We start from the raw sequence: 22,875 nt of genomic DNA on the forward strand, positions 1-22,875 counted from the left end.
CACTCAGCAGAGAAGAGCTGGCTCTGATGCTCAGGGCTTCCAAGAGTGGGCCTTTCTCAGGTGGAATCTTGCTAAAACCATTAATAAATCAATTGCTGCTCAAAGTGCAGTTGGGGGACAGCGACTTTTTGGAAGCTGAAGAGGACCTTGGAGGGGTTGCTACAGTGCAGCTACTGAAAAGCAACATGAGCCAACAGAAAATAGGCTGGTGGGCAACTCAGTCCAAGTGCATTCAAAATTGATCCATAGGGATGGAAAGTGGTCTCAAGCAGACTGTTAAATTGCTGGCTAAGGAAAAATAAATAATATACTTTTACTGTAGTTCGTGTAAAGACTGCAAGTTACAGGTGTTCTGATCTTCCTACTTTCACAACTTGGTTCAATATTTAGCATATGCTTGTAGCATTTTTTTTCCTAAGTCAATGGACTAAATCAACTGTTTTCTATGTAACATCACAGGCTGGAATGGAGGAGCTTGCTGCAGTGTTCCACTCTAGACAGCTACTTTTGTCTCTTTCCCTGTTTCTCGCTTAAGAAAACGGTAAAAAGAAAGGAAGAGTGGGAAAAAAGAACTGCACGAAAGAAAAAAAAGTAGATAAATGGAAAAGGAAATCTTAATAAGGTCCTTTTTTTCTCTTTTCCTATTTTTTTGGAGACTGCTGTATTAAATTAAAGTCATACATAGGTTTCAAAGAAAATCGTATGTCGGTGGAATGGTGAGCCCACCTGACAACGCATGCTAACAGAATTGTAAATGTAAAGGGTAATGCTTGTCACTTCCTGACAGCTCTAAATGGCCTTTTAGTTCAGTACGCAGAGCTGTCATAAAAAAACATAAAAATGCATATGCAGACAGCTGAAACTGCAATGCACATCATTATCTGCAAATGGTATAAGTATCCTGAACAAAGGGCCTTCCAGTTTAAGGACAAGCATAAGACATTTTTCTGCCTCTAGCCTTAAAACAAAGTGCTGTCAAGAAAACAAGATTCTCAGTGCCAGAACTGAGGATTTTCTGTCAATCAGCAAGGTGCTACATTTGTACATATTTTTCTGACCCCAAATATGAGAAGAGCATCCTTAACAGATGTGTATTTAACTTCTGGCAGATACATCTGTTTCTTCTGGGTTTTTTATTTTTTATATATTTTTTTCTCCCCCTCAAACACACTACTGAGCAGAACAGTTTTGTTGTGTACTTATTAGTTCCTTCTATCCCGGCTTTTCCTCCTTGTTTGGTCAAATCGTGGTGGTTTCACCATTAATGTGCCAAGATGTTGGAGAACTTTAGGCTAATATTAACCTGGCATGGGAACCTCCCAAAAAAATGTTTCAAATCTGTTCAACGACCACTGTGCCAGTCTGGTGATGGTTTAAAAATTTTAAAAGTTGTAAGTTCATTTCTAGGGCAGTTTTAAAACACTCAGAAAAGTAATGAGTGCTTAGCAAAGCCATTAATGTCCCCAAGGAACACGAAGAATCAACCTGTCCCTGCACCACTCCACCAAGTGTTAGTGAAAATAAGAACCCTGGTGCAGTGAGAGCACAGTGGCTGCTCGCTGACCACTTGACTCTGATCTAGGCAGAACCCCAGCACTCCTGTATTCCCACATGTGCTGACATTTCTGCTCAGCACACCTTTCCAAATAAAGGCTGGGCACTGTAGATTACCTGATATGATTCAAGACTGAGGAAGAAAAGGAACCAATGGTCCATGTTTGAATGCTCTGCTCTGAGGGCAAACTGGCATGGGCAAGAATTCCCACCCCAAGCATTAGAGCTCACCTCATGAATGCATAAAAGGGCAACAAGAGAGCAGCTGAGATTCCTTCCTTTCTTTTCTTCCTGAACCTCTCATCCAAATCTCATCTACACTGGCCCCACTCTCAAGAATCCACTGCACCAACCTATGAGCAACCCATAGTGACAGGACAAGGGGGAATGGCTTCAAAGAGAAAGTGGGTGGGTTTAGATTAGATATTAGGACAAAATTCTTCCCTATGAGCATGGTGAGGCCCTGGCACAGGCTGCCCAGAGAAGCTGTGGCTGCCACATGCCTGGAAGTGTCCAAGGCCAGGCTGGACAGGGCCCTGCACATGGCAGGGGGTGGAACTAGATCATCTTTAAAGTGCCTTCCAAGCCAGGCCGTTCTATGGTTCTGTGATTCTACCACTGAGACCTTCACTGATGGCTAAACCTTAATCATGAAACTGTGTAAACCCCCTTTTTCTGTGGGTCGGTGCCTCCACCAGATTTTCAGCTTTTACTTGCATTGCTTTTCTTGCCCCTCTCCCAGCCCTGGGCTCAGGCAGCACTTTAGGATCTGTGCACACAGCAAATAGAGTCTTCTGGCCCCTAACACAACCTTCAGTCCAGGATCTGGTGTGCACAACACATATTTGATCTCTTTCCTTGGTACCTTGAATTATCCACCAAATGTCTCATTCCAGTGTTATCTGCTTGCAGCATAAACTATGGGAATATGAATCAAAGATATTTGGGGTTTCAGAGCTTCCGAGATCATGGAGGCAAAATATCTCAGTCCACAAGAAAAGTACAGGAATAAATGTCATATGGAAAAATTCCCTATTCATCTCATGGCTTATATTTACAAAGTGCTGTGTTCGAATCCGTAAATTTTCCAGCATGAAATTGCCCTGAACAGTTGCTTAATGGGATCTTAATTTTCCTTTAATTAATCACCTTTAGAATTTCTAGCTGTTTCTCCATTAAAATCCACATTTATCATATGTATAATCTTCATTCCTTTCTTCCAAAATTGCCCAAAGAAACTGTCAAAGGATAAGGCTGCAACCCTAAAAATTCACTTCTTTTGTACCTGCAGTAAGATGATAGGGGAATACACAGTCATCTTGGAAAAACACAGGTTTTGTCTGAGATTTTTAAAAAAGATTTCTGTCTGCCTCTGCCTTCCATGGTGCTGCTTGAGACATCTGAAGACATCTAAATCTGAAGCTTGGTTCCTGTCTCAGTAACTGATTCTAACACAAGCTCAAGAAAAATTACATCTTAATACTCACTCAACAGTCTTGCTTCCAAAGCTGCCTCTACAGATGCCTAAATAACTGAAAACAACTCTGCAGCACATCCTCCCCAGAGTCTCAGCTTGCACATGGGCCTTTAAAAAAAAAAAAAAAAAAAAGCTAAAGCTTTGCAGACTATGTGTAAAAGCCCCATCTGGTGATGCCCGACACAACAGTATGTTTGCACCTCATAACAGTACGCTTAAAAAATACACTGTGCATTATTGACACAAAAACACGGGGATCTGCATCTGCCTGCTAATCAATGCTGCTGGACAGAAGGAAAATGTTTTCAACCCCAATGGAGTCAGCTGATGAACCAGACTGCCTACAGGGGTGGGAGAGGAAGGAGAAATGAACAGCTGAAGTAAGTTTTGGGGTGGAGATTGGCACATTTTTGAGGGAGATGCACAACATGACAGTTTTACACCACCTCAGAACAAGAACATCACTGGTTTCCCTGAATGCCTGGCCTTAGGAAACATGTCCTTTCCTGGTGGATGCCTGACCCAGCCCTTCTCTTTGAGCACAGCTTTTGTACTGCCATGTTTTAACAGAGACACCGTCAACTGCAGCAGTGAGAATCCAGGACTAATACCTGCAGCTGAGCTCCAGCAGCCAAAACACCCCAGTGTTTTATCCACAGTGATATTGAGCTGGATTTGAACACGCATCTTCCAGACAAAAGCTTCTATATCACATTACCATGACCTGTGCCAGCCGGGCCTCCCTCTCAATCTGTTCCCTTTAAATTTACAAGGAAGGAAATAACAAGAAAGAAGGACACTCTTTTATTACATTTTTTCAAATAAAATGTCTGTGCTTTCCCTGGATGGTACCAGCCCGATTTATACAAGGTGAATTTGACCTTCAAGAGGCAGAACATCTGGGAATGACAATTAAAGCCATCTGCACCCAAGGCAAGCAGGTTGCTCGCTATCCACTCCGTTCTGTCGCCTTCAGAACATAGAGGAGGGGGGGTAATCTCAAGACAGTCATCCCTTTTTTATTGACTGTCTCCTGTGCTTTCAGAGATGTGAAAATACACGGAGCCTGACTGCACTCCTTCCCAAGGAGGCTCACCGAGGATGCCATGAAAACTCCAGCAGTGCTCCTGAAGATTTGTGATTTGGGTTCTGTGGGGATGGTATTAGCCAGACCCAGATTTTCCTTCATAATTATTCTCCTACCTCATACATTTCAACAGTGGTGACTTGGCTTGTCTGAAACAGGCTCTCGTGTCTCCTCTGCGTGGCTACATGGCTCATGCATTTTTTTAATGGCCATCTGAGTCTAAGAGGAATCAAAGGAAAGGTCATTGAGCCCTCTGCTCTAGGAGGTGATGATTTAAACTCCAGCTCTATTTAAGAAGACTGAAGATGTTGAAGATATTATGAAAGATTGGTAAAAATCCAAACCACCATTTCCTGTAAGAATTTAGGGCAACTAGACATTCCCTAGAGCTTGTAAATCTTCTAATGTTTGCTGCAATAGAGTAACTTAGAACTCCCTAGAACTCATTTTTGAGAGCTTGCTGTTAAATCAGATACTGTTGAGGACCATCACGTTGATTATCACTGTCCCAGTTCTCACCTGTGCTCTTCTGATCACTGGTACCATCTGATTCTCTGTTTCATACTTTGCTGGTGAGCTCTTTAGGACAGGAGGATTTTGTTACCAAAGCAACATTTTTGTGTCTGGCCCAAGATGCTAAAGCAATTCAGGCAAGAGAAGAAATTAAGGCCCTACCTGTGTCCTGCAGAAGGATCACATCCACTTTTGGTCAGGCAGTATAATGTTAATGACTCATTTGGATAACCAGATATGTTTGTAATTTCAAAAGTAGAGGGAAAATATAGAAACAGAGGATGGGAAAAAACTCAGCTCAGAACTGGATTTTTTTCTGTGGCATTTGGAATGTTATTATTTTCATTTTCTCTTTGTATATTTTTTTTTTTCAGCCCAGTTAAGAGCTCCCTGTGTGCCACCTATCGGTCTGACCCACACTCAGCCCTTCTCCAGACAAAATCTGTGGTGGGAGAGTCGTGCAGGGCCTGAGGTTGGAGGCCAAAATGCATACAGCAAAGCTGTCCAGAAAACAAAGAAAGGGAAAGGAAGTGGATTTTTCTAGGCAGGTTCAAGCCAACTGCAGCCCAAAAGGCCATCACACCCTCTGCCTCAAACTACGGGTGTGGCTCAGATAAACCAGCAACATGAAATTACACCAGCAGAAAGACATGTCAGAAAATATTCTGCACCATGGATGACATATTCAAGTACGATGCCTTTGGAGATTTAACCCTGCTTTCTTTGAGTGAGAAACCAGACACTTGAAGAATTAACCGAGATTATATTGACAGGCCTTGGTTCCACAACAATTCCCTTTGTATGTGCCCCATAAACATCTTTCTTTCCAGTGTCAGTCATACGTTCGTTTTCTACCACAATAATTCTTTGCTAAGACCCCATTCCCATAATAGAAAGAGGGAGAAAAAAAAATGAGTGACACCTCAAACAATATTTGATAGTCTAACAACAATTTCTAACTTCAAAGACTATCTACATAAAAGTTGGAAGACTTTTGCTACAAAAACCAAACCACTGGGAAATCATTTTCCATCTGACATCAATTCCCCAGCCACTAGAATGAAGGCTTTAACTAAAAGTATAACTTTTATTAGAGGTTCTTTAACATTTTAATCCATGCCGTGAGAAGGTATGTACAGACAGGTTATTTTGTGTCAAAATCCAAGAATGGGGTGTAAGAGGGAGAACCCCACAAAACGAAGAGGCATGGACCTTGTGGCCAGTTCAAACCACACTCAGACTGACTTACAGTGGTTTCACAGGTTAGGGAGTATTTGATTAGCCCCAAATCTTTGTGGACAAAGAACCACAAGAAGTGCAACCAAGAGCACTCCTAACCCCCAAAATTATTGTCCTAAAGGATGGATGAATTTTTCAGAGCCGAATCATTACAGCAAATCACTCCTAATTTACTGAACCACTGGAGGAATCAATGGATGCAGGTCTACAAATCATGTATTTGAGACTCAGTGCTGGCAAACGAAGATCTCTAAGGTTTGATGGTGGGGCATTTTCCCTTCCCAGAAACACTGGCTAAACCCCTCAAAGTCTTCTGTAACAGTCCTCTCTTTTTTTTTTTTTTTTAAAGCCCTGCTTTCATTTCTAGCTGAAGAGAAGATTGCATGTCTAAGACATCAAGTTGTGACCTTGCAGTGAATTAAATGGGTGAGCATGTTAAAAGGCTTGTAAATGTATCTGGACCTTTTTTTTCCTCACCATCTGTTTCATACTTGATATCTTGATAGATAGTTCAGCTTATTACCCACCACTAACGTCATCTCTCTGCTGAAGCCTTGTTATTTGAAATATGGGGTCTCTCCTTTGTATAGCAATGACTAAGAACATTGGAACCCACTTAAATTTGTTTTAAATGCATTAAATTGGTAACATCCAGTGTTGCTGCATACCAGTTTCTAAGTTACATAGTAAAAGTTTAAACTATTTAACCAATTTAATGTATGAACCAGGCACACTGTATGGCTGAGAGCAGTCAGGTTTTCCAGTGAAATGTTTGCCTGGTAGTTCACATTGTGCAGAGGTATGCAGATGCTTTTGCCAGGAGAAAGTGAAATAATTGATGCAGCTGAAAATGACCTTGATCTAAAAGTCATTACCTCATTCCCTGAAATATCTAAAAATACAATGACAGAAGCAAGGGCCTGAGTGACTACTGTGACTTTTACTTAGTTCTGAGTACCAGTGTGACATGGGTACATGCCAACAATAAATCATTTTCCTGGAACACACAACAGTAAGAAGTTGGGGTCATGTTTTCAAGCTGGCTTTTTTGCTTTTTCTTTTTGTGTCTGTTGGTTGTGTCTCTGCAGACTTTACATGACGTCCTCCTGTCTGCCTACATCTATTTTATAGATTAATGGTACCTGTAACTGCTCAGCTGAAAGGTAAAATAATGGCAAGGGTGATGAAACCACATGCTCCATGACATAGGAGGGTGACTCACGGGGTCAGGAATGAATTCCTGCGTTTCACCACTGGCACAGCCTCATTTTGCTACCAAAGCAGTGTACAAGATGGACATGTGTGACCACACACACCTGGAGATGCACAGAACTCCTCAAGGTCCATCAGGTTCATCAGCCTTTCCAGGGAAAGGGGGGGATCTCCCCAGGCTGCCCCAGGGCTGATTACACCACGCCACAGCAGGGCTCTGGGCTGCCTTGAGTCGACTGACCCAGAGCCCAGCAGAGGCAAACAAAAGCTTTCTGATTATCAGATTTTTGTCTGGGTTGCCAAGGTCACTTGTATCTGTTGGAGAAGCACTGGAGTGAGGGGCTGGCAGGATCAGACTCCCACCCACGGTTTCCCATAGGAACAGGCCACCTTTTCTAAGGGGACAAGCAATTTCTGCAACCTCTGGTCTTCCCTGACACACCAAGAAAGGTGTCTTGTGCCTTAACAGTGCTACAAAACAAAAGTTTCACACTCAAAGAGTGGGATCATGGTCATGCTTACAAGCCACATTGTCCAAAGGACTTTCTGCACTTTCTCTTTGAACAGGAACACGCACAGAGGAGCTGGAAATACCCTGGCCCAAAGAACAGAGGGAAGGCATTTTAAACACAGTGAACTTAAAAGCTGTGCAACAAACATAACTGCAACCAAACACCACCTGCCTAGAGTTAGGAGATTTGATTCATGCTGAAAAATGTCCCACCAAATGGCATTAATGCAGCCAGCTGTCACAGGCAAACCACCCTGCATCTGAAGATGAGCTTCAGGAGGAGATCATGACTTGGGGGCGACCAAATGTCATGGTGATGACTTTGCCATGGAGAGCAGCTTCTTCAGAAGCAGTGCAACAATGAGAGCTAAAGCCAGGCTGCTGCTTGTGCAGTAAACACAGGTGCTGTGGTCTTAAGGAGTGGAAGCTGGGAAGTTCCAGGGGTTTTGGTGGAATTTCACCACCTGCAAGACAGCCCATGGCTCTGGGAAGCAATGTGCTCTCGGTACATCATGGTTTGGGCTTTTCATCTCTTTTTCATGTCCTTCCTGTCTGGGGTCTGTCAGGACTTAGGCTGAGAAAGAAAATATCTGCAACAGCAGAGATGTAAAGCTTTCAGAGCTCTCATTCATGATCCAGAAATGTGTTTCCCCAAATTCAACAGTTAAATGCACAACAAGGTGTTGCAAACTCTTATTTGTGTTACAAAAGATGGTTAAGTGTTGGCAGGATACCTACAAATCCTGTACATGATATGCAGTCTAACAGGATTTCTCTTAAGCTCTGCCTGGAATAATTTTCATTTAATTTCATGTAAACAGCATCTCTAGCAGTGGCAGCAGGACCTCACCAAAGAACCAGAGAGGTTCTGTTTCTCAAACCAAACACACTCCAGATCTTCCAGCTCAAACTGAGGTCTGAGCACAGATCTGGGTCTACTCACCGAGTTCAGTTTGGAATCAAATTTTCTAATCAATTCTTCATTGTTTAAATCAATGCTGCTGATCTAATGCATCAGAAAACCTATCCCCTTGATGGAGGATTTTTAAAAGCTGTATTTTATGGCTATGTCATCACCAGGCATTTGTGGATTTAAAACATTTGTGAAATAGGATTTTCTGGTAAAATCTTGTGTGGTCCATTAAACATACAATACACAGCAAAGGAAATACTTGATTATGCTTACACACTCTTCTGTGTTTCTCGTAATATTCCAAACGAGCACAGCTTTGCCACATGGTTATCAGTTCCTGAGATGGCTTCTGAAGTTTGCAGTTTTACTGTTCTGCCTCAGAGTTGACAAGTTACCTGTGACTGCATTAGCTTAGAGCCAGACCCTGCAGATATTTTGTATTCTCCTGTGATATTACCATTAAAGCAAATTTCCCAGGAACTCCATTCAAATGCCTTAAGCACACTGCATGGAGGCATGCCTTTGCAGCACTCCCATATGTATACTGTTTCCTTGTATACAAAGCACATGTGGAATCTGTAAGCATAACAAATGGGATCATTAACTGAAAAATTAATTATGCTCACACAAATCGTGTGAATTTGCACTATTAGTTCTACTAGAACTCAGCACAGTGCCTACATAATTGAATACTTCTCTTGAAATCTCAGTGTGGGAATCCAACACTGAGCTGGCAGCACCAAAAGTGTCATTTTTCTAAGGGTATGTATAAAAAATGAGGCTGTCCAGAGCACATGTATGAAGTGAGAGATGCATTCCTGTGCTCTGTGCTGCGTTACAAAGCCCAGCTCCTCAGTGTATGCCATTGTACCAAAACCAAACATTCCACAGGCTGCAACTTGTACAACTCAGTAAAAAAAACACTTTGTAAGAGATGAGATAAAATAATAACATTAACACTCCAAAGATATGCATATCTCTATTTCAGTGACAAAAGGCTCCTGACATTTTCTTCCCAAGCTGACCCAGCCATTGACTCAGGAATTGGCCATTCCTTATGAGAAAAGTAACTTGCATGCATTTGAATCAAAGTTCAGAATTTTTACCTGCCTGGTATGTTGAACAATACAAAGGGACTGTGCCTTGAAGGTTGGGAATGAAAATAAAAACTTAGCTCACCTAATGCAGTTCCATAGGACAGCAATGAATCCCCTCTTTGAAGTGATTAATAAATCCACTCAACAGCCAGTACACCACAAAATTCAAACCTCCAGGAACAAAATGTCCAGAATCTTAGCACAGCATAAGAAAGGAGCAGGAGACAGCTCAGACTACTGGACATATTCTACACAGAACACCAGCATTTACTGCCATTTCCACAAATTCAAATCTACTCAACATTATCCAGGATTAAACGTATATCACACTTTCTTTAGACAACATATTCCACTCAAAGAACCTTAACTGAACATTAACAAACCACCTTTGCTCAACATCCCTCAGAGAGAGACACACAGAAGCACAGAGAGGAAAACATACAGTGATTTACATCAAGAAACAAGTACAAATAATGTAGTTTCTGGAAATTATGGGCGTGAAAGAAGGAAACAAGCTTTCAACTTTCAAAGTACAATTCATTCTAACACAGTCACTGGTAGAAGTCACTGGGATAAGTGGTAAAATAATAATTTCTACATTCTCAAAATAAAAATTTGACTTTTAAACTGGTTGCTTTTTCTTACAGTTTTCCCCTTAGAATGACAAATGTAAGAAAATCTCCTACCCACACCAAAATAATGTTTGGCTGAGCTCTATTTTTGGTGCAAATATTTCTCTGTTGAGACAGCTCACTCATCTCCTCTTAGGAGTCCTGGAAGCATTTTCTGGCTTTGCTACACTTTCACTGTGTCAGTAAATCACATAACATGTACACCACAAATTAACATCTGAAAAATTGGGAAAGTAATTCCTATTTTAAAAAGTTGTTGTGAAGCTCAGTTTAACCACTAATTATTCTGTTTCAAGTTACTGGAATTAAAGATGTTTACAGCTACACATGATCTTTGTAATCAGTAGTAGCTCAAAACTACACACATGAGTAATGATCTCAAGCAGTTGAGTCCAATCTGAGTTAAGTAAAGTGAGTGGAGCAGAGAGCAGATTCCCATGGGAATGAAGATTTTTGCTTTCAGAAGAAAGGAAATCCAAATCCTCATTTGCCCTCACTCCATAACAAACCCCACCCAGGTTCCACCTCTGCCAAAGCACACCCTGCCTGTATCACGCAACCATCCAGTAAAAGATTACACCACAACTCTGACAATACAAACACAGACAGAAGTTTAAAATTATTATTGGAATTACCTGGATTTACTGACACTGATGGGTTTAAATCCCCAGGAGATAGGTTGTATCATTAGCAGAGGGGGTGAGGAAGATAAAACAGAGGCAATTACTCAGTACTTCATAATAACCTGAGCTACAATTCCCTGAAGCACCTGTGTTTGCCTGGCATAACTCATAGGTCAGTGCTTTAGATGGAAGATATGCACATATTTGCTTCTGCTCTCCTTGGAAAATTCTGCATTCCTGGGGATGTATGGAAGGAAGCAGTCACTGGCTACCTCTGAGCATCAGTAGTGCTGATACAGAGAGCCCCCAGGCATGAAGTCAGGGTGTCCATTTCACACCCACAGAGTCTCACCAACAATGGGAAATCCACCCAGAGTCCCTCTGTTACCTCCAAATGAGTTCAGTTTCCCAATGTGAACAAAAAAACAGTCAGGAGAAGTCATTAGACACCTAAAATATGTAACTGACCCCAGAGGCTTGTCTCTCTAGGTTGCCACTATGATTAACAAACAGGGATAAACTTATTTTTCTGTGAGCAATTTAGAGCAGGGATGGTGCTGAGGTGCTCTGAATTGTCTTCTTACAGAGCTCTTCTGCACAGAGATAAGTCCCCTGACAGGTACCATAACCTGGAATCCTCTTCAAGAAAAAGAAAATAATAATAAAAGAAAATAAATTTACTTAATTTTCCTGCTCATGACCCTAGGATATGTGTGGAACAGGGTGGGTTGAGGGGCAGCCTTGTGATGACTGCAGGGTTCTTACCAAGACAAGTCCTCATAATCTTCAAGGAGGAAAAAAAAGGCTTTTTCCCTTTTGTGCCCAGACATGTGCAGGTCCTGGCATCTCTGCAGGCTCACGATAGAAGATCTATCTTATTCATGCTGCAAAAGATCTGGAACCTGACACTTCTCTTGGGCACTCAGTCCTAACTGGCAGGATTTGCCTCTAACACTCTCCTTTCAAGACAAGTGTCAGCAGGTGATGAACTCTGTATTCTTTCACTCCTGCAGCTTCAGAGCCTGGATCTCTGTTTCTGCAGAATTTATGAATGGTAAATGTCAAACCCTTTGTTTTTTTCAGAGCTGTAGCTCCGGTGTCAGAAAAATAAAGGGAAGATGAACAATACTCTTCTTTCCTCCATCATTTATTTTGCAAATTCTTACACAGGCGAAATAGAGCTGTATTTATTTATGTACAGTAAGCACAAAAATAATTTGCAGCAGGGAAGGCTCCAACATGTCATTGTGGCATCCTCCTGGCTTTGTCTGCTGAGCTGGGTACATTGGTGCACCTGACAGCCACATTTGTGATATTGTAACCACACACCTTTCAGGGCTTAATGGTATTAGGTAACTATTGTTATGTTTTACTGTGATTTTAGTAATTTTGTTAATTAGTTCCACCTCATGAGGCAAAGGTCTCATAATAGCACTTTGCAGGATGTTCATTATCTGAGCAGATTGCTTTTGCAGGTCAGGGCATCTCTAGCAAGGGCTCTGTGGTCACTGTATAAGGATTATGGCAATGGAAGGGATGATGAAAATTGGACTCTAAGCCTGCCCTCTCAGTGAACTAAGAGCTCACACTGGTCTAACAAGACCGGACAAAGCTGAGATTTAGAAAAGTCTTGGCTAAAGCAAAGCAAATTATTGAGCATGAACTGTTTAGCCCTTGCGCCCATTTCTGAATCACTCACATCTTGTTCTGCAGACTGACCCTGATAACAACTTAATGCAAACATATTTCAACCAGGGTGACCTGTGAAGTATCTCCTTTCTCAACTCTGCCTTTGATTACCCCTCACACAGTCCCAGTTAAGAACACTCAGCTCCAAACACTCACCTACTGCTCAATTATTTCAATATCTAGGGCGAAAACCAACCTGATCATCACAGGCTTTCAACAGAGCAGAAGAACACCCTTAAAGGCTTGACTGATTCTGGATCACCTCATTACTGAACTTATACTGTACAGGTTTTTTCCTTGCCTAGTGAATTTCTCACACTGTGAAAGACAGCACAGGAGCACCCAGTGTGCCACAGCCACATGCCACATCCCTCTGGGGATCTCCTGTAGACTGGCCAGGGCAAAGGCCAGCCCAAAACCCCAACCCTCTTCTCTCCTCACTCCACAATGGCTTGCCTGCTCCCTCAGCAGCTGTGAAGAAGACACAAAACCACCCCATTTGCATGGAAGAACAAGAAAGGAACAGATATGTGATCAGATTCTTCTGAACCAACACATCTACTGGCACATCTTTTGCTGCCCCAAGAAGCTGCCACATGCCTTAAAAAGAAGTTGCTTACAAAATTACTAAGAGGCTGAAGACCTCATAACTGATCCTAGCCACCATAGTTTGTGCACTTTCCTGGAGACAATCAGACACCACCATCCCTGGACCAGGGCATCATGATGATAGAAACAATATCCCTTTTCCAAGCTCTCCCGAATAGCTCCTCCTAACAGAGAGTGATTCCTCAGGAAGCTCTGTACCTACTACACACATGTTAATACCAGCTTAGGTTTCATTAGGGCTAATGCCATTATAGTGGATTCCAAATGAATTATTAATGATTGGCTCCTTCATTTAATGCCTTTGGCATTTGACATATTTTCCACATTGCCTACAAAATGTCTGTGGTAGGAAAATGCTCATAGGTGTCCTTGGCAGCTGAAGGCTGAAAATGTGACTGTTGTGCTTTATATCTGATGAGGGGAGCTTAATATTTACTTTCAGGAGAGAAAGTCTTTTGCTCCCCACAACTGGTCTGCTTAAAGTCAATACAAAATACTCTGGATGGAGGCTGATACACATATCTGGGTTCTTCAAGGGAGATACATGATGTTACTTCAAAATGAAAGCAAATACCATCTCCATTACTCTACATCACAAGTACTGCCAGAGAAAATGGCTTATGTTCCCTAAAAAAAATCAGAAAAATTCAGAAAATTCAATACTCCTGGAAGCCACTTCCAGGACCTGGACCTCAGGCTGAAATTTCTGTAGCAAGGGACAGGATCCCATAATGCCTCATCTTTCTTCAAACCATGATTAAGTTTTCCAAGGAAGGAAAACCTTGGAGGGACTTGTGCTGTTGAAGTTAGTGGGACCTGAATTTAGCTGGAATCTGAAGCCTCAGCACAGACACCAGAGCAGAGGTAATGAGGAACTTAGCCAGGCTGTCACCATCTCCTCCTGCTCTTAGCGCAGCTCACTGCATTTTTCCACTTGTGGTTCTCACACACTACTGTTGGAGGCTTTTCCCAAGCAAATAAACATTTTCCAGCCTGATACACAATATCATCCAGTTTTCTCTCCCCAAAGAGTTGAGCTTAAAAGAACCAAGCTCAATGTACTTGCCAACTGGAGACTCACAGATTTCTTATATGCCTAAAATAAGACTTTTTTAGACTCTCCACACCTTAAAAAAAAATATATCTTTGTGTCTAACATGAATTAAAACCCTTGTTCCTCTCTCCACGCTCCAGGATGTGTCATCATGTGCTCCCCGGGAGACACAGGCACAATACTGCAAAGGTTGGAGCAGGTCATGCCAAAGGTCCATCCAACATCCTGTCTTTGGAAATGGATAGTAATAGGCATTTGAGAGAAAGCTTGTAAGAAGTGATGCAAGTATGAAATTCTCGATATCTTCTCCATTTCAAGCAATTTGTGGTTTAAGGACTTCCTGAGCCGTAGCCTACATCTGCGTCATCTCCTTTAATAGCCCTTCAGAGGCCTCTGCTTCCATTCACTTGCTTGGTTGCTCCTTGAGCTGCAGATATCAACAACATCCTGTGGCAGCGAGCGCCACAATTTAATTATGCATTGTGCGAAAAAGTAGATTCTGTTTGTTTACAGCCTCTTGCACAATCGTTTCATTTGGCGCTGCTTAGAGTTATGAGAAATGGTTTATAGCCATTCCCAACAATTATTTTTCCATATTACTGCTTATTTTAGATGGGCAATGGATAGACAATACTGGAAAGCACTGAAATTGCAAATTGGAAACAAATGTGCAAAGGTTTGCGAGAAAGATTAAACTCAGAGGGGGGAACTTACTTTGCATATATAGAAATATATAAACAAACTATTAATATTGCCATACACATTTCTTAAAGCTGTATAAATGTGAGAAAATACTAATAACTTTTTTGTTGTTGTTCTAATGTTACCTTGGGCACACACAAAAAAAAGTTGCTCCAGTCTTCAGCACTATTTTCATTGAAACAAATGTCCTTATAATATAAGACATTTATATTGTACAAGTAGCAGTATTGGAAATCATGCTAATTAAAGTGGAGTTTCCTTCCTAACAGTTAAAGCATTCTCAGCTGCTTTTCCAACCAAACACCATACTGAAGTATTCACACTATTCCCTTGCTGTAAGTATCATGGCAATGTTATCTAAATAAAAAGACAACAGTGAAACAGTTTTTAAGAGAGACCCACTGTATGATTACTAGCTGTTGGTGCTTGATGTAAAATATCTGACTTAGAAAAGCACTTTGGCATGTTTTTTGGACAAGCCTTATCAATAGCTGTAATGAGAAATGGCTAACAAAGGACTTTCTGTACAAACAGCAAATGAGATGCTTGCAGACAGAAGGGAATTTATTCTGAAGGGAAAGAATGAAGCCCAGTGTTCTCATTCACTGGCCCTTCACCTAAAGTTGTTTTATTGTTGTTCGTTGTGTCTTAAGTACCATGAAGAACAGCATATGCTGGTTTTTTGTTCCCCATAACCAAGCACCATTGTCATTATCAGATGGCAAAAGTAAACCAGTGCTAAAACCCTGGCATTCATTTTCTGAAATAGTCTCTAGAAAAGCCAATTTGCCACATAAGTCAGAGCAGGAGGCACAGTATTACCAGGACATGTTTAGTTCCCAAAACAGTAACTCCAGTAAATGAATGCACAGGTATAAATAATTTCTTTGCTTAATTGTAACAAATACAAGGATCTGGTTTTCACTTTTTAAAAAGCCTGCATGAGAAGGTTAGAAAAAGAAGTTAAGACTGATGTCAGAGCTGGAGCAGCAATCACTGGGGGTGAGAGCTTCTTTATCTGGAAGTAGTGAGACTGAGCTCAACTCACTGCGGACAGGCTGCTTCTTCCAGGCATGAGGCTCCCCTGGGGCTCCTGTTACCGCCCCTTCCCACATCACAGCCAAGCAGAGGTCCTCCAAACATTCATATCCCATCTCAGGGAAACACAGAAGAAACAAGTAATTGAGTGTTTTGTCTCAAAGTGCATTAACAGCTCTGAGAGATTCCCGTATTGTTCACCTGGCACCAAGGATCTGCTTTATCATAGTGGCATAAAAAGTGTTCCTGCACTGGCCATGAAAGGTACCTGTGCATTCAATATCCAGCACTGAGCTGAGCCTTGCTCCAGCTCTCTCCCCAGTGGCACTGGAAAAGTCTTCCTGTTTTAGTCCAGGGAACCTCATGCAAACCCCACCCTCTCTCAGTTACTAAATAATCTCAGTGGTCTGCACAGAGGCAGTTGCAGGAGGAAATGAACGGTACTGTAACATTATTGAGCTGCTTCTCACTTTCATTTCTGTGGGAAAAAGAAATAAGCAAGAGCCAGCAAAGACCCTGCTAAATCCACCCTCAAAGAGAGATGTGAAACCAATTAGCAGGCTGGCCCAGCACCCGTAAAGTCGCTGTCTACACCTTGAAATGTTATAAAACAAAACAGAACAAAAAAGAAAAAGGAAGAAAAAAAAAATCAAATCAATAAGGAACAGGCCATGCCAAACAATAAGCCTGCAGGTGCTTGCAAGGTGCAAATCCAATATGAATAGTGGCACTTTTAGAAAACCAGCTATGACCGAGATGAAACCGAGCAGAACAGAAATGCAGAAGCAAGTGAGGATACATTTTCAAAATATGTCAGGATTTATTCTGTTCTTAAAAGAACCAGACAGTTAATCCACCCCGTTGGCAGGTGCATGATAGTAGGTGATTCCTCGCAACAACCTCTATAACTATTCTCATTATATTATTCTCCAGATGGGGATAGCAGGGAAGGGAGCAGAGGCAGAGGATGGAGCTGGAGGCACCATTTGCTTTGTTTGCAATGTAACTCACTGTGCAAAAACAAAGGGCCACTCAAACAGGATTTCTTGAGTGGGGATGACACACAGCAGCAGCTCCAGTGTCTCCATGGACACCAGCACTTGCAGTGCATCTTTGGGAATTACAGGTACCTCCTTTTGGGGAGGGGGAAGGTGATGGCAGGCTTTGCTGCATTTGAGAAACGGCTGACTCAAGTAGGAAATGAGGTGGCCTGGCTTAAGGATGGAGGGTGCATTTCTCAAAGAATTTATAATTAGGAGATCAAAGTGGTGTTGTTTTCTTCTAAAGAACACACCCTCCTCTTCCCCCCAAATTCAGTTTCCTGCAGAAGTTTCTAAGGAAAAAATAAAAGGCAGGTTTTATGGATTAAAACATTTCATTTCTGTTTCAATCAGTTCACAATTAGGTCCTGCAGAATGCAAAGAAATTTAAGAGAGAAATTTAAAAGAAACTTTGTTTCAAATTAAGAAAATGTTTTGTGCATGTCAATGAGTCAATTTTAACATTACTGAAATTCCTCCACCCTGTTTTACCCTGAAAACAAACTTGACTCATTTCCAGAAGGTTCAGCAGCACTGAGAGACACATCAACAGCTGGGGCAATATGGTTTCTTCAACATATCTCTGGCCAGCTCTCGTCATCCATAGCAGGAGGAGCTGGTCACATCCTCTGACCTCCTAAAACAGTGTGGCTGCTCGGAGTAATTCTGGGTTTTCCCACACTGTGAATAATTCCTACAAAGCATCACCATCCCAAAGCCTATCGTTACCACCTACCAACATTGGAGGGAGGAGTATAGAATAAGGCTGGTTTGTATTTTCAAATAATGGGAAAAACAGCTATGCTAAATAGAAAAAAGAAAAATTTTAAAAAACCATCTTCCACACTGGCCCTGCAGAACGCACTTTGTGCTGCTTGTTCCCGAGTGCTGGATCCCTGGAAACTGGAAAATTCATCCTTATTTATTTATTTAAATTAAAAATCCTAGCCTTGACCTTAGGTGTGTGTGTTTATTATCAGCTCCAATGCACTTGTCACAGCTTTGGCTGGAAGGGAAGCCAGGGGAGGATTTAAAAATAATAATAATAATAATAATCCAAGAAATTTCTCCATTTCAAATGTCATTGGGTTTTTTTGTTTCTAATTAGAATATGGTTTGCCTTTCAGATTCCAAAGCTTTTGGATTAGTGGTTTTCAGCATGATGTCATTTTCCTGTCTATATGACCACAGCACAGCCTCGCTTCAAGTGTTTGGTAACAACAGAAAAAATGACCGTGGAAACCTCTATGTAATTGTGCAGGATCTGATTTAGTGCCACACCATTACCAGGCAGTTCAGGAGCACAAGGGCAGGACCTCTACAAGGAGTGTGTCTATTCCCTCTTCTCCTTTCCAGAAAGTGAGTCTTGGCCCAAAAACAAAACCCACAAGGCCCTACTCAGCAGCTTACACAGCTACCTGCTTCAACCACCCATTATGTGCGTGTGTAAAGCGAAGTGAGTTTGTCTTTAAAACAAAACAGGCAGAAACAGAACTCATGGACCAGATGGATTCCACTTATAGCTGAATTTCATCCACATGTGAATTGCAACCCTTCAGAGACTTAAAGTGTGGGCAATTTCTGGTTTGCCATCTCCCTTTCCCCCCGAAATGCACTTCTGCTCTTCTTGCAGAGCAAACAAGACCACTGGGGTGTGTGCTATTTGTGTTAGAATTAGCATGGCTAACGTTTTTGGTAGCCTTAACAATAAAAATTAAAATTACTCAAGGCAGTTATTTTTCATATTTTTTAAGGAGAGTTCTCAAGTCTCAGAATCTCACCTAAGAGGGTGAACACCAAACTGGGAGGAGACTGTGCGGTAGTGAAAGTATAACTTGGCTCCAACACCAACACAGCAGCTGGTCAACCCTTTTGTAAACTGCATTTAGACAACATTAATTTGGTTTTTCCAAGGGTTTGAATGTTTTTGTGCATCTCATTATTGATGGATTTTCTGCTTGCGTCAGCAACTCACTTAACTGCAGTGGTTTTGGAGAAGCTTGGGGTTTTTATGGATATATTTCAAATGACCCTGTCAGGTAGCCTTGTGCCTTTGAATCCTCCGCTGCCATATGTGCTCAGTAAAAATCCAGCCTTGGTTGTCTCTGCTGATCCTGAGCAGGTGGCTTTGGAGCATCGAGGTCTTCTCTGGTGTGTTCAGAGCTGCACTTGCACCTGGGGAGGGGCCGAGATGCTGAGCACTGTTTGGGTAGTGACAGCTTATCTCCCTCAGCTCCACTGAGCAGAACTCCACGGGTACCAGGTGAGAAAACTGGCAGGCTGGGCCACCAGAAACATGAAACCACCCTGACCCTGCCCCGCTTCCCAGAAGCCAAGGCACACACGCCCTGCATGTAGGACAGTCCAGCTAGCCTCCAAAGAGCACCCCAAGAAAACATCTTGCTGACCCTCCCTCAATCCATGCCAAATCCATTCATACTGAAATGATAACAGCTGACAGGAATCAGTTTAGTTTGGCTAAAGAGGAGGCATCCTAAGGAAAAAATATGGTTTTGGAGGCCCACCCAAAAATGCAAAGGCTGGACTCTGTCTGAGAGCAGAACTTGGCCTCCTGTCTCCACTCCCACAAAAAATGCTTGTAAATGTTATGCTCTTTGGGCTGTATTTTTTTTTTCTGCCTGCACTAAAATCTGAGTGAATTTAGTGCTTATAAAACCAGGGGACTGATAGCAACTGGCTAGAACCAGATGTTAGGGAGACTGGAGCATATCAAACAAACAGCTCGTGCACATATAAGTATTCAGAAGTATGTAGCTGCATTACTTATTCTCAGTCAGATTATCAAATATATTGATTTCTGAGTATAAAAACATGATGCCCGAACCTCAGGGCTTGGGAAGAAAGGGAAGAGGGGGAACATAGAGATGTCTGTAGGTAGCCACATCTATAGATTTAGAAAGAAGATAAATACTCCCTCTCCTCCATCATTTGCAGCTCTGTCCTTCCCTGCTGACCCACCAGCACTGCACAGCAAGCCCAGCAGGGACAGATGCAATGCTCATTAACATTTCCAACCCAGCAAGGTGCTCAGCCTTTGGAGAATGAGTGTCCCAGGGAGGAGACAAGATGCCCTCCCAGGATATCCAGCCCCACGTTCTCCTGATGTGGAGCCAAATGGGCTCCTTTAGCCACCACCACTCAGGTTGGACACAAATCCAAACACGTTTAGGAAGACTTGTACCAGAAATACGTGTCTAAAGAGCCAGCATTCCTTTCAAGAGGGCATGGAAGGTAACTGGTGCAATCTGCCAGTAAACCCTATGGAAACACAAGCCTGTGGAGCTGGCTCCCTTAAGGGATTCGAGCTGTTAGTTTTAATGGCTTGAACGGGAGGGGCTTTTCGAACAAAAACTGGATCAGTTTTATTGACTTAGAGTGAAATGTTTCCCTTTATAGCTTGAGATTTCTGCTAAAAGATTTAAACAACCTTAAAGGTTCCTCCACTGCTCCCACATCCCCAGCTCTGCTCGATGTATCCCCAGGTGACTTTATTCAAACATCAAGGCCTCCAAAAGCTCCGTTTTGGCCTTTCAGGCTCCCCCTGGTACCACCTCCTTCCTTGCTGCACACAAGTTTCCAGAGCATTTAGCTATCAGCAGGCACTTGTACTCTGCTGGTGTTAATGAAGCTCTTCCTGAGCCTTTTTCCACCATGGCCCCCCTGCCAGCTGGTCTCTGCTGACCATCAACCAGCAGCATAAAAGCCAACACAGCCACAACTCAGTTTCTTCTTTAGATCAAGTTTTCCTTGGATTTCCATTTCACAGACTTTGAGGCCAGAAGGAGCCAACACATCCCTCATTCAAGATTTTACACAGCACAGAGCCTTTACCACCCCATGGTTTATCACCAGCAGTGCCACATCCACCACCCGTGGAGTGTGACAGCAACACTTTAAGCCCCAGCCAGGGCAGAGATCCAGTGGGTGAGATCTCCCTCCTTAGGGGATCCTACCCTGTGAACCACACTGCATGCTGCATCCCTAAGGACATCAACCAACTTCCTCCAGGAGACAATTCCTTCCTAGCTGGATCCAGCAATTACTGCAGTCCATGTGGAATCTCAGCTTCTGCTCCTGCTCTATAGCAGCAGTAACAGACCAGAAGACTCCCTCCCTGAGGGCCATCCCCCCTTCAGGTACACACTTAGGACCATCACAGTTGTCAGCCCATGACAACACATCACAAGGACTTCTGCTACTTGATGCAAGTTCACCCAGGTTCAGTTGGACACACAGAGCACTCACCTTATTTATCTGCTTCCAAATAGTGGAGGGACTGAGATCTTTATGTGCTTTAGTCATCTGTGCAGCATGAACTGGGATCACAGATTGCCATTATGAGGTAGCGCCTGGGAAGAGAGGAGACGGGAAGTTAACAGTAACATTGATGGCTGTGGTGGCGGCTGCAATTTTAATCCAGTGACTCAAGCTTGGCAAACAGAAAAGCTGCAATGTATTAAACTGTGAAGAGTTTACAAGAGCTGAACATCTAAAATATAGCTCTGAGAAATTACTCCTTAAAGCAGGCAAGCAAGAGCATCATGAACAGAACCAGGAGAATATTGTTTTCACAGGAAACACTCCGTGGGTGTGTTATAAGCTCTGTTCTTTGGCCTGTCACCACATAATTTCTGCACTTCTTGTATTTCTCTCTTTTCTCATACTCAAGCACTGTCCTGTGATACAGCAGAAGTGCATTTACAGCTAAAATTACAAAAGTGGTCCATTATGTTTTCTAAGGCAGTAAAAAGGCTGCAGTTTGTCATAGCTGTCTGGAGCCCCAAACACCTACAACTGGCAGAGCTGTGATCCCCTTTCCTCTCCCCTGGCCCAGGCTGAATCTGTGTATGTGTGCATGCAGATTAAAGTTATGCACAAACAGATCTTTTAGCATTATCTCTGAAGAAAAAAAAAGGCAACAAGCCCATAAACAAAAAGAAAAAAAAAATGGTGCATCAGTGAAGCAAGAGGTCAGAGCATTCCTAAGCACTTATTTCAGAACAGCTCTGCTTAGGCTGCTGCTTCTTGGCTTCCCACAGTGGCCACACCAGCTTTCCTATCTCACAGGGCAGGGGGAGTGTGGTGAGTCATCTCAAGGGGGCTCTTTCCAGAGGTGAAAAGCCTCAGCATGTCTAGCAGGAAAGTTGCAAAAAGATGGGAGAGGAGCAGCAGATCCTCAGGGCAGAGCCAAGATGTGAAGTGCAGGAAGACCCAGCCCTGTGTTGTTTCAAGTAAACCTTTTCCCTTGGAGGCCTCCCAAATTCAGCAGATAGACACAGCACCCCCTTACCTCTCGTACAGCTTCCCCAGGGAAGGAGGAATTTTGTGACAACAGGTAGGGATAAGATGCAGGCAGCACTCATGCTACTCCTAAGCTGAACCAAAGCTCCACCACCAAACAAACCACATCCCTTTTGCTCTTCCCAAAACTTTCATAAGCCCAGGCCAGGCCCTACTTCAGTTAATTATGCTAATTGTGTTTTCCCCATGTCGGAAGTGTTGAGGTGTGCACAGCTGTGGAACATCTCTGACAACGGGGAGGTTCATTCAGGGTGTTACTGGGTTGTGTCCATCTCACCAGAAATCACCAAGAAAAAGAGTTTGGATGGAAGTTTGTATGGAGCAAAGGTCCTATGGCTTTTTGGAAGCTCTGTCTGGTTTACACTGGGGTCATAACCCTTCCCTTCAGAAATGGTTGCAGAAGACTCAGGTTATGGTCAGATGAGGCTCCCACAACTCAAATGTCAGAATCCCTCTTTCAAAATCGAATAGAAAAAGGCAGATCCCACGTCACCCACTCAGTGGGGTTGGGTTCAGCTGGCAGGACACGTGCCAGAGAGCAAATGACTTTCTGTAAGGTCCTT

The 22,875-nt window shown here is 42.7% G+C and overlaps 1 long non-coding RNA gene across 1 annotated transcript in view; it reads right to left on the reverse strand.

Moving 5' to 3' along the window:
* LOC138118158 (uncharacterized) overlaps nt 1-22,428 on the reverse strand; it is an 88,869-nt gene extending 66,441 nt beyond the window's left edge. The window contains exons 1-2 of the long non-coding RNA XR_011155014.1: nt 22,302-22,428; nt 21,257-21,360 (exon numbers count right to left, since the gene is read on the reverse strand). This is a non-coding gene — a long non-coding RNA (uncharacterized lncRNA). The remainder of the gene's footprint in view (nt 1-21,256; nt 21,361-22,301) is intronic.
* Nucleotides 22,429-22,875: the final 447 nt, after the last annotated feature.

Source organism: Aphelocoma coerulescens, chromosome 13 (assembly GCF_041296385.1).
Source record: "Aphelocoma coerulescens isolate FSJ_1873_10779 chromosome 13, UR_Acoe_1.0, whole genome shotgun sequence".
Classification (NCBI taxonomy): Eukaryota; Metazoa; Chordata; class Aves; order Passeriformes; family Corvidae; genus Aphelocoma; species Aphelocoma coerulescens.